The 7,535-nt window shown below is 38.2% G+C and overlaps 2 pseudogenes; both read right to left on the reverse strand.

The window, feature by feature from the left end:
• Window positions 1-221: 221 nt before the first annotated feature.
• Window positions 222-1,536, reverse strand: LOC122648108 (annotated as a pseudogene).
• Window positions 1,537-5,580: 4,044 nt separating this feature from the next.
• On the reverse strand, window positions 5,581-6,981 carry LOC122648109 (annotated as a pseudogene).
• Window positions 6,982-7,535: the final 554 nt, after the last annotated feature.

Consider the following 7,535-nt stretch of genomic DNA (forward strand, 5'->3'; position numbering starts at 1 on the left):
ACAAGATAAAGGTAAATTTGGTATCCCAATATTGAGTGATTTACAATATATTGAATGGAAAATATTATGGTTGAGATGTGCTATCTATAGTGCCCAGGATATTGAGTTTCCATAACTATCAGGATTCATATCACATGTATTATCACATGTGATATTGAACCGAGAAAGGCAGGTAAGAGATGTGATGATCTTTCTCTCAATATAGAGGATCCTTTCTTCGCTTAACAACTTAGTAGCTGCACCCTTGAGCTTTCACATCCCCTTCTACCCCTTCCATCAAGCACTTTACCACCATAGCAATTTCCACTCTCCCCACTATCCCGTTCTTCGCAACTTTTGGCCAAAGCTACCTCCAAATCCTCCACCAGCATCACTGCACTCATCTTTTGTTCTGCATAGAGCAGCCATGCAATCGATGGTACCCCATGTACCACGCTCTCTAAGGTTGAGTTCCAACCACAGTGGGTGAGGAACCCTCCGGTAGAGACATGACTAAGAACTTGTATTTGAGGAGCCCATGATGGTATCACCAAACTCCTTCCTTTGGTCCTCTTCAAGAAACCCTCTGGCAAAAAAACCGAAGGGTCTTCAATGCTTTGGGCATCGAAGTAGGTAGCATTTGGGCTCTTGACAACCCATAAGAATCTTTGCTTACTAAGCTCCAATCCCAACGCCAATTCATTCAATTGCTCCCTTGAGAGGGCACCACCGCTTTCAAATGAAATAAACAATACAGACCCCAGGGATTGATGGTTCAACCATCTTAGGCACCTGAAAACATCGGATCCTTCCTTCATACAACCATTCTGTATGAGTGGCCCAATTGGATATATAGGTGGCAAACTTGTATCTCCACCCTCCTTCAAAGCCTTGATAGCGCCTTCTTCCATGCCCTTGAAGCTATTTAGCAAGATACCATTAGCCAATTTGAAACGCTTGCAATGGTATAAGGTCCATGTATAAACCTTATTCTGTCTGTCTTGGAGTGGGTCCAAGAAATCTCTCCCTTGAATTGGCACACATCCAGGTAATTTCACTGGTTCAGATAGGTCTCTATATTCGCAAGAGTACTTGTCGTCAAGCTTAGGCAAATGGAGGTACAATGACATTACCATGGTAGTTGAGGGGAAGAATATGTAAGAAGGAACATTAAATTCCTTAGCCACATCAAATGCATCAGTGCCAAAGAGATCAACAACCAAGGCAGCGATGGGAGTTGTGGCTGTTAAGACCTTAAAAGCTTCATGGAGTGAAGGTAGGGAATGGGCTATTGTGAGGTAGATCCGGGTTTCAATTCTTGAATCCTTGGAGAGGTCTTTAAGGTTAACGGGGGGGGGGGGGGAGAAAGATGGTATCAACGCATTTGGGAAGGCTATCCAAGACTTTTTTCTATGATTTGATTGGAGAACCATTAAATGTAATGGAGAAATCATGGTCACAAAGGAATTTCTGGGCAAATTCAACAAGGGGGATAAGGTGACCCAATCCTGGAGCTGGTAGAATGACAATGTGTGGAGTTTGTTTTTCTCTTTCCATGGTGATTGTGTTTTGGAGGGTTGGAAACCAAGGAGAATTAAAAGAAGAGCTTATGAGCTTGTGCGAGATGTAATTTTTGAGGGTTTAAAGGCAAGGAATAGAGATGGGTTTATATATATTCAGAAAATTGAAGGCAGAGGTTATAAATTCATCAACTCCACTTTGATGTGATACAACCTTTTTCTATTTTAGTTCTTATCTCCTTGTCATTTTTGTTGGATATTGAGGATGGGTTAGGGTGAGTTTATAGTTTCTAGAATTTATCTTTGGGGTACTTACATAACAGTTTTCTTAAAATCTATTTGGGAGATATGAGCCTTTAGGTGGTGGTTATGTGATATGAGCTCCTAAGTTGTACTAGCCAGTTGCTAGCTTGCTTAGATATTTTGTCTATACACTATATGATCCTTTCATTTTATTTTTATTTTTATTTTTTTTTTTTTAAGAAGGGTAGAGGTAGTCTCTTACACGACTACTGAACTTGGCTGTAACAATTCCTTCTTTCTTTTCTTTTTTTATTTTTATTTTTTATTATTAGGAAAGGGACATTACTGAATAAGAACTGTAAGAGTTGTGTAACTCATGATTTTGGCTGCCTAGATGCAAACCCACTTTATGTGATCAATTAATTTAGTTTTGTGCTATTGGATTTAAAAGAGGGTGTATCCAGTCCACATGGGTCCCACTATTATAGAGTTTTTTTTTTTTTTTTTTTTTCTTCGATAAACCACTATTATAGAGTCTCGGGAGAGATATATACATAGTCTTACACTCACTTCTTTGTGAAGAGGCTGTTTCCTTGTTCAAGCCTACGACCACTAGGTTTCAATAGAGCAACCTTGGTGGTGCTAGTGAATTACATAATCTAGTTAAATGATTCAATTTATTTATTTCGTTGAGTATGGATTATACACTCAATGACCCAATTAATTTTATGTATTTATTTTAGAGCGTGTGGATGATATATTGCAACTTCCTCGTTTGTTTTAAAATTTATAATGGAAAATCCATTATAGAAATATCCTAGGTAAGATAAGGTTTTTTTTGTATGCCATAGGTTATAGAAGTATCTTAGGTACGGTAAGAGAACATTATGAGTTATGACATTAATTAGAAATTAATAAGAAGAGCTAACTAAATACGTAGTTTCTTAGACATAATGACATCTAATTTGTATCACTCTAGAAGCATATGCTTCTAAATGCATGCTTGGTGAATGGTGATTCCACTACTCATGCTATCATATGGACGTCAATATTCTTCTAGAAAATGTTTTGTCCTAAACCAATCGGTTCATGAATTCACGATTCATCACCTTGGTTCGGCAGGACCTACTGAAAGATATTTTAAGGATTAGATGTTTTGCTAGGAGATTTCGATAGCTGCAACTTCAGACTCTATGAATAATTAATTCAGAAAGAATATTGTCTGGCTGTGTAATATACGTTAGGGTTTTAAATCTCAATCAAAATATTTCAGTTTCACAAGAAATCGAGACGAAATCTTAATGCATGCATGGTGAATGGTGATTCCATCACTAATGCTACCACTTGGACGTCAGTATTCTTCTAGAGAATGTTTTGTCCCAAGCCAATCGGCCTTTAATTCATGTCTCATCACCCTAGTTCGGCAGGACCCACTGAAAGATATTTTAAGGATCACAACTTCAGACTTTTTGAGTAACTAATTCGAGTGCTTTTTATTTTATTTTTTAATTATTAAGTCTTCCAGATACAGTTTTGAAGATCTCCCTTCTATTATGGAATTACATAATAAGGTAGAAAATAGAACGAATTAAGATTTCAAAGAATACATGACATGAAGACCATATGAACAAGATGACCAGTCATGTTCCTAGTAAAGTACATTTTAAGTAAAAACATAAGGACAATCATAACCCGTTAATGATCATGCAAATTAAATATAATTAATATTAAGGGAAAAATAATGTTGTCTAGTTGCATTATCCTGCACCCAAACACAAGAGGATGTGAAAGTACTCCCTTCCCCTCCTAAAATAAAAAATCACATCCATGTTGATGTCCTTACGTGTACTCTCATTGGCTCCCACGCTGGTGCTAGGGTTCCCCTCTTTGATCAGAAGGAAGGGGAAAGAATTTTTAGGGTGTTGTCATCTAGATAAAGGTTTAGGATCAGTAAATTTCTCCCCCTTTCCCTTTTTTGGGGTAGAAAATAAAGTCCACTGAATGACATTGGTCTACCTAGATCTCTGGAGACGGTTCAAGGTTGCTGGTTGGGAAGGTGTTAAACACCCAGTCTGCCTAGATGGAGGCTGGTTGTCTTCTATTTAAACTATTCCTTACTAGTCATGCATATTAGCATGCATAGTAAAAGCAATAAAAGAGCTAATCGTAATCTAGGTTGCTAGGTTAGAAAATATAATTGAAGGTACAAGCTATAATAATCCTTATGGAGATAAAAATCTAAAAGAAATAAAGGATGTAAAGCTATGTACACTAACTATATAATGTACAAGCTATCACGATGAAGTTAAAAAGCATATAAAATTGACATGAATGAAACAAAAAAATAAGAAATATTATGTAAGTGGATTAAACTTGAACATAACTTCGTCAAACTGTCTACGTACCCTAAATAGGGATCGAGTCAAACATAGTTTTAGGTGAAAAGATGATTTGATGGTTTTAAAGATTTATTCTTGGCAAGTGGAGTCCAGTGACACTGAATGGATATCGATTGAACTCTCACATAAAAAGATCATGTTTTGAGGACCTAGATTGGCCGACGAAATCTGCAAGGAATTGGGGAGTGGGGATTGAAGGTTAAAATCTCCTATTTATGGCATGGGTAGTCCAATGACATTGCCTGAGTGTCATACTCACAATGGGACTTATAATTAAAGCAATGGGTAAATCCAAATGTCCAATTCATGCAACCTGGGAGGAAGAATCTATACGATCAAAATTTACTTTACCTAGTTCTATATAGTTGTCATGTCCTTGGGGTCTCTTTGCTGGGTACTCATTCACACAAGTGAGGGACTCTTACCACTAGAAAAACTCAAACTCACAATGGGACTTATAGTTAAAGCAGAACCAAAGGTAAAAGGTATAAGGTATTCACCAAGTCTTTTCAAACTAAATCACAAATATAAATAGGATAGGAGGAATAGAAGAGGGAGAGAGATGTTGGGGGGGGGGGGGGTTATTGGGAAGATGAAGAGACATTGAGAGAGTGGAGGGAGGAGAAACACGTTGGGGCATCTTGGTAAGGAGGGGTGGACATTAAATTCTCATTACATTATCAAGATACATATGCAACCTTACCCCAGCTTTGTGGATAGGTGTTTTCTCGATTCGAACCCACAACCACTAAGTCATAATGGAGCACCTTACATGGCCCCAAGACCCGCCCTCTAATCACTTTTTTGTACCTCAACTTAAAAAATAAACTCAAATTTGGACTCTATTCTAACTAATAAGTATCCTAATGTGACCCAGACTTTTAACTATATAGGGATAAATCATCTAATGTGAAATATGTAGTATTACCATGTTACTTGACATAACATAAGTTGAGTGATAGGTTAGTTGCCTACTAAAGTTAAGATTTTTTGTATTTTTTTGATGAAAGTGTAATTACACAAACCACACACCAATCTTGAAAGGTTAACCGACTTTTAGGACCGTGGAATGGCGAATATAGCCTACTAACGTTAAGATATTATCTACTGTTGGAGCTCGTGAAACTGAGTTGGGGGAGATTAACTCTATATTACAGTAGTTATCTCCCTGATGTAATCCAATGATCTATGGGGAATCAGCCTGTGCCTCAAAAGGTTTAAGATATTTGCAAATATAATCTATTTAAAGAGTTACTAAAATATAGTTGAGAGTTATATAGCTAATAACCTTTACAAATTAATTGACAATTTTATGATGAGAATCCTTAATCTTGAATTGTATTTTATAATAATGGGAAAACTAAACATCATAATCTGTGAACTTTGTTTTCACCTTTTTACCAAAAAAAATAATAATAATAAAGAAAAAAACTTTGCTTTCACATCCCCACTTGGGACTTCCATTTGCAGGCTACCTCTGAGAGTGACTTTCTAGAGGATCCTTCTTCGCTTAACACCTTAGTAGCTGCACCCTTGAGCATTTTCATCCTTTTCCGTATTCTATTCCCTTCTACCCCTTCCATTAAGCACTTTACCACTGTAGCAATTTCCACTCTCTCCACTATCCCATTCTTCGCAACTTTTGGCCTCAAAGCAACCTCCACTAGCATCACTGCACTCATCTTTTGTTCTGCATAGAGCGGCCACACAATCAATGGTACCCCATGTACCACGCTCTCTAAGGTTGACTTCCAACCACAGTGGGTGAGAAACCCTCCAGTAGAGACATGGCTAAGAACTTGTATCTGAGGAGCCCATGATGGTATCACCAAACCCCTTCCTTTGGTCCTTTTCAAGAAACCCTCCGTCAAGAAAACCAAAGGGTCTTCAATGCTTTGGGCATTGAAGTAGGTAGCGTTTGGGCTCTTGACAACCCATAAAAATCTCTGCTTACTAAGCTCCAATACCAACGCCAATTCATTCAACTGCTCCCTTGAGAGGGCACCACCGCTCCCAAATGAAACAAACAATATAGACCCCAAGGGTTGATGGTTCAACCATCTTAGGCACCTGGAAACATCGGGCCCATCCTTCATACAACTATTCTGTATGAGTGGCCCAATTGGATATATAGGTGGCAAACTTGTGTCTCCACCCTCCTTCAAAACCTTGATAGCGCCTTCTTCAATGCCCATAAAGCTATTTAGTAGGATACCATTAGCCAGTTTGAAATGCTTGCAATGGTATAAGGTCCATGTATAAACCTTATTCTGTTTATCTTGGAGTGGGTCCACGAAATCTCACCCATGAATTGGCACACATCCAGGTAATTTCACTGGTTCAAACATGTCTCTATATTCGCAAGAGTACTTGTAGTCAAGCTCAGGAAAATGGAGGAACAATGACAATACCATGGCAGTCGAGGGGAAGAATATGTAAGAAGGAACATTAAATTCCTTAGCCACATCAAATGCATCGGTGCCAAAGAGATCAACAACCAGGGCAGCAATGGGAGTTGTGGCGGTTAAGACCTTAAAAGCTTCATGGAGTGAAGGCAAGGAATGGGCTATTGTGAGGTAGATCCGGGTTTCAATCCTTGAATCTCTAGAGAGGTCTTGAAGGTTAACAGGGGGGAGAAAGATGGTATCAACGCATTTGGGAAGGCTATCCAAGACTCTTTTTTGTGATTTGATTGGAGAACGGTCAATTGGGATTGTAAATGTAAAGGAGAAATCATGGTCACGGAGGAATTTCTTGGCAAATTCAACAAGGGGGATAAGGTGACCCAATCCTGGAGCTGGTAGGATGACAATGTGTGGAGTTTGTTTTTCTCCTTCCATGGTGATTGTGTTTTGGAGGGTTGAAAACCAAGGAGAATAAAAGAAGGGCTTATGAGCTTGTGCGAGATGTACTTTTGGAGGGTTGAAAGGCAAGGAATGGAGATGGGTATATATATATATTCAGAAAATTAAAGGGAGAGGTTATAAATTCACCCACTCCCCTTGATGTGATACAACCATTTTCTATTTTAGTTCTTATTCCCTTGTCATTTTTGTTGGATATTTAGGATGGGTTAGGGTGAGTTTATAGTTTCTAGAATTTATCTTTGGGGTACTTACATAACAGTTTTATTAAAATCTATTTGGGAGATATGAGCCTTTAGGTCGTGGTTATGTGATATGAGCTCTAAAGTTGTACAAGCTAGCTTCTAGCTTGCTTAGATACTTTGTCTATGCACCATGTGATCCTTTCATTTTATTTTTATTTATTGGCCAAAGATTTCATACATGGCTGTGTAAGCATGCATGGTCATGTCTCCTCTCACATGGAGTTGAAAAAATCATAAATCCTCTACCCCTATTAAAGCCTTGAAACTCCCACCCTCTCACATGCA

Source organism: Telopea speciosissima, unplaced genomic scaffold (assembly GCF_018873765.1).
Source record: "Telopea speciosissima isolate NSW1024214 ecotype Mountain lineage unplaced genomic scaffold, Tspe_v1 Tspe_v1.0475, whole genome shotgun sequence".
In the NCBI taxonomy this organism is placed as follows: Eukaryota; Viridiplantae; Streptophyta; class Magnoliopsida; order Proteales; family Proteaceae; genus Telopea; species Telopea speciosissima.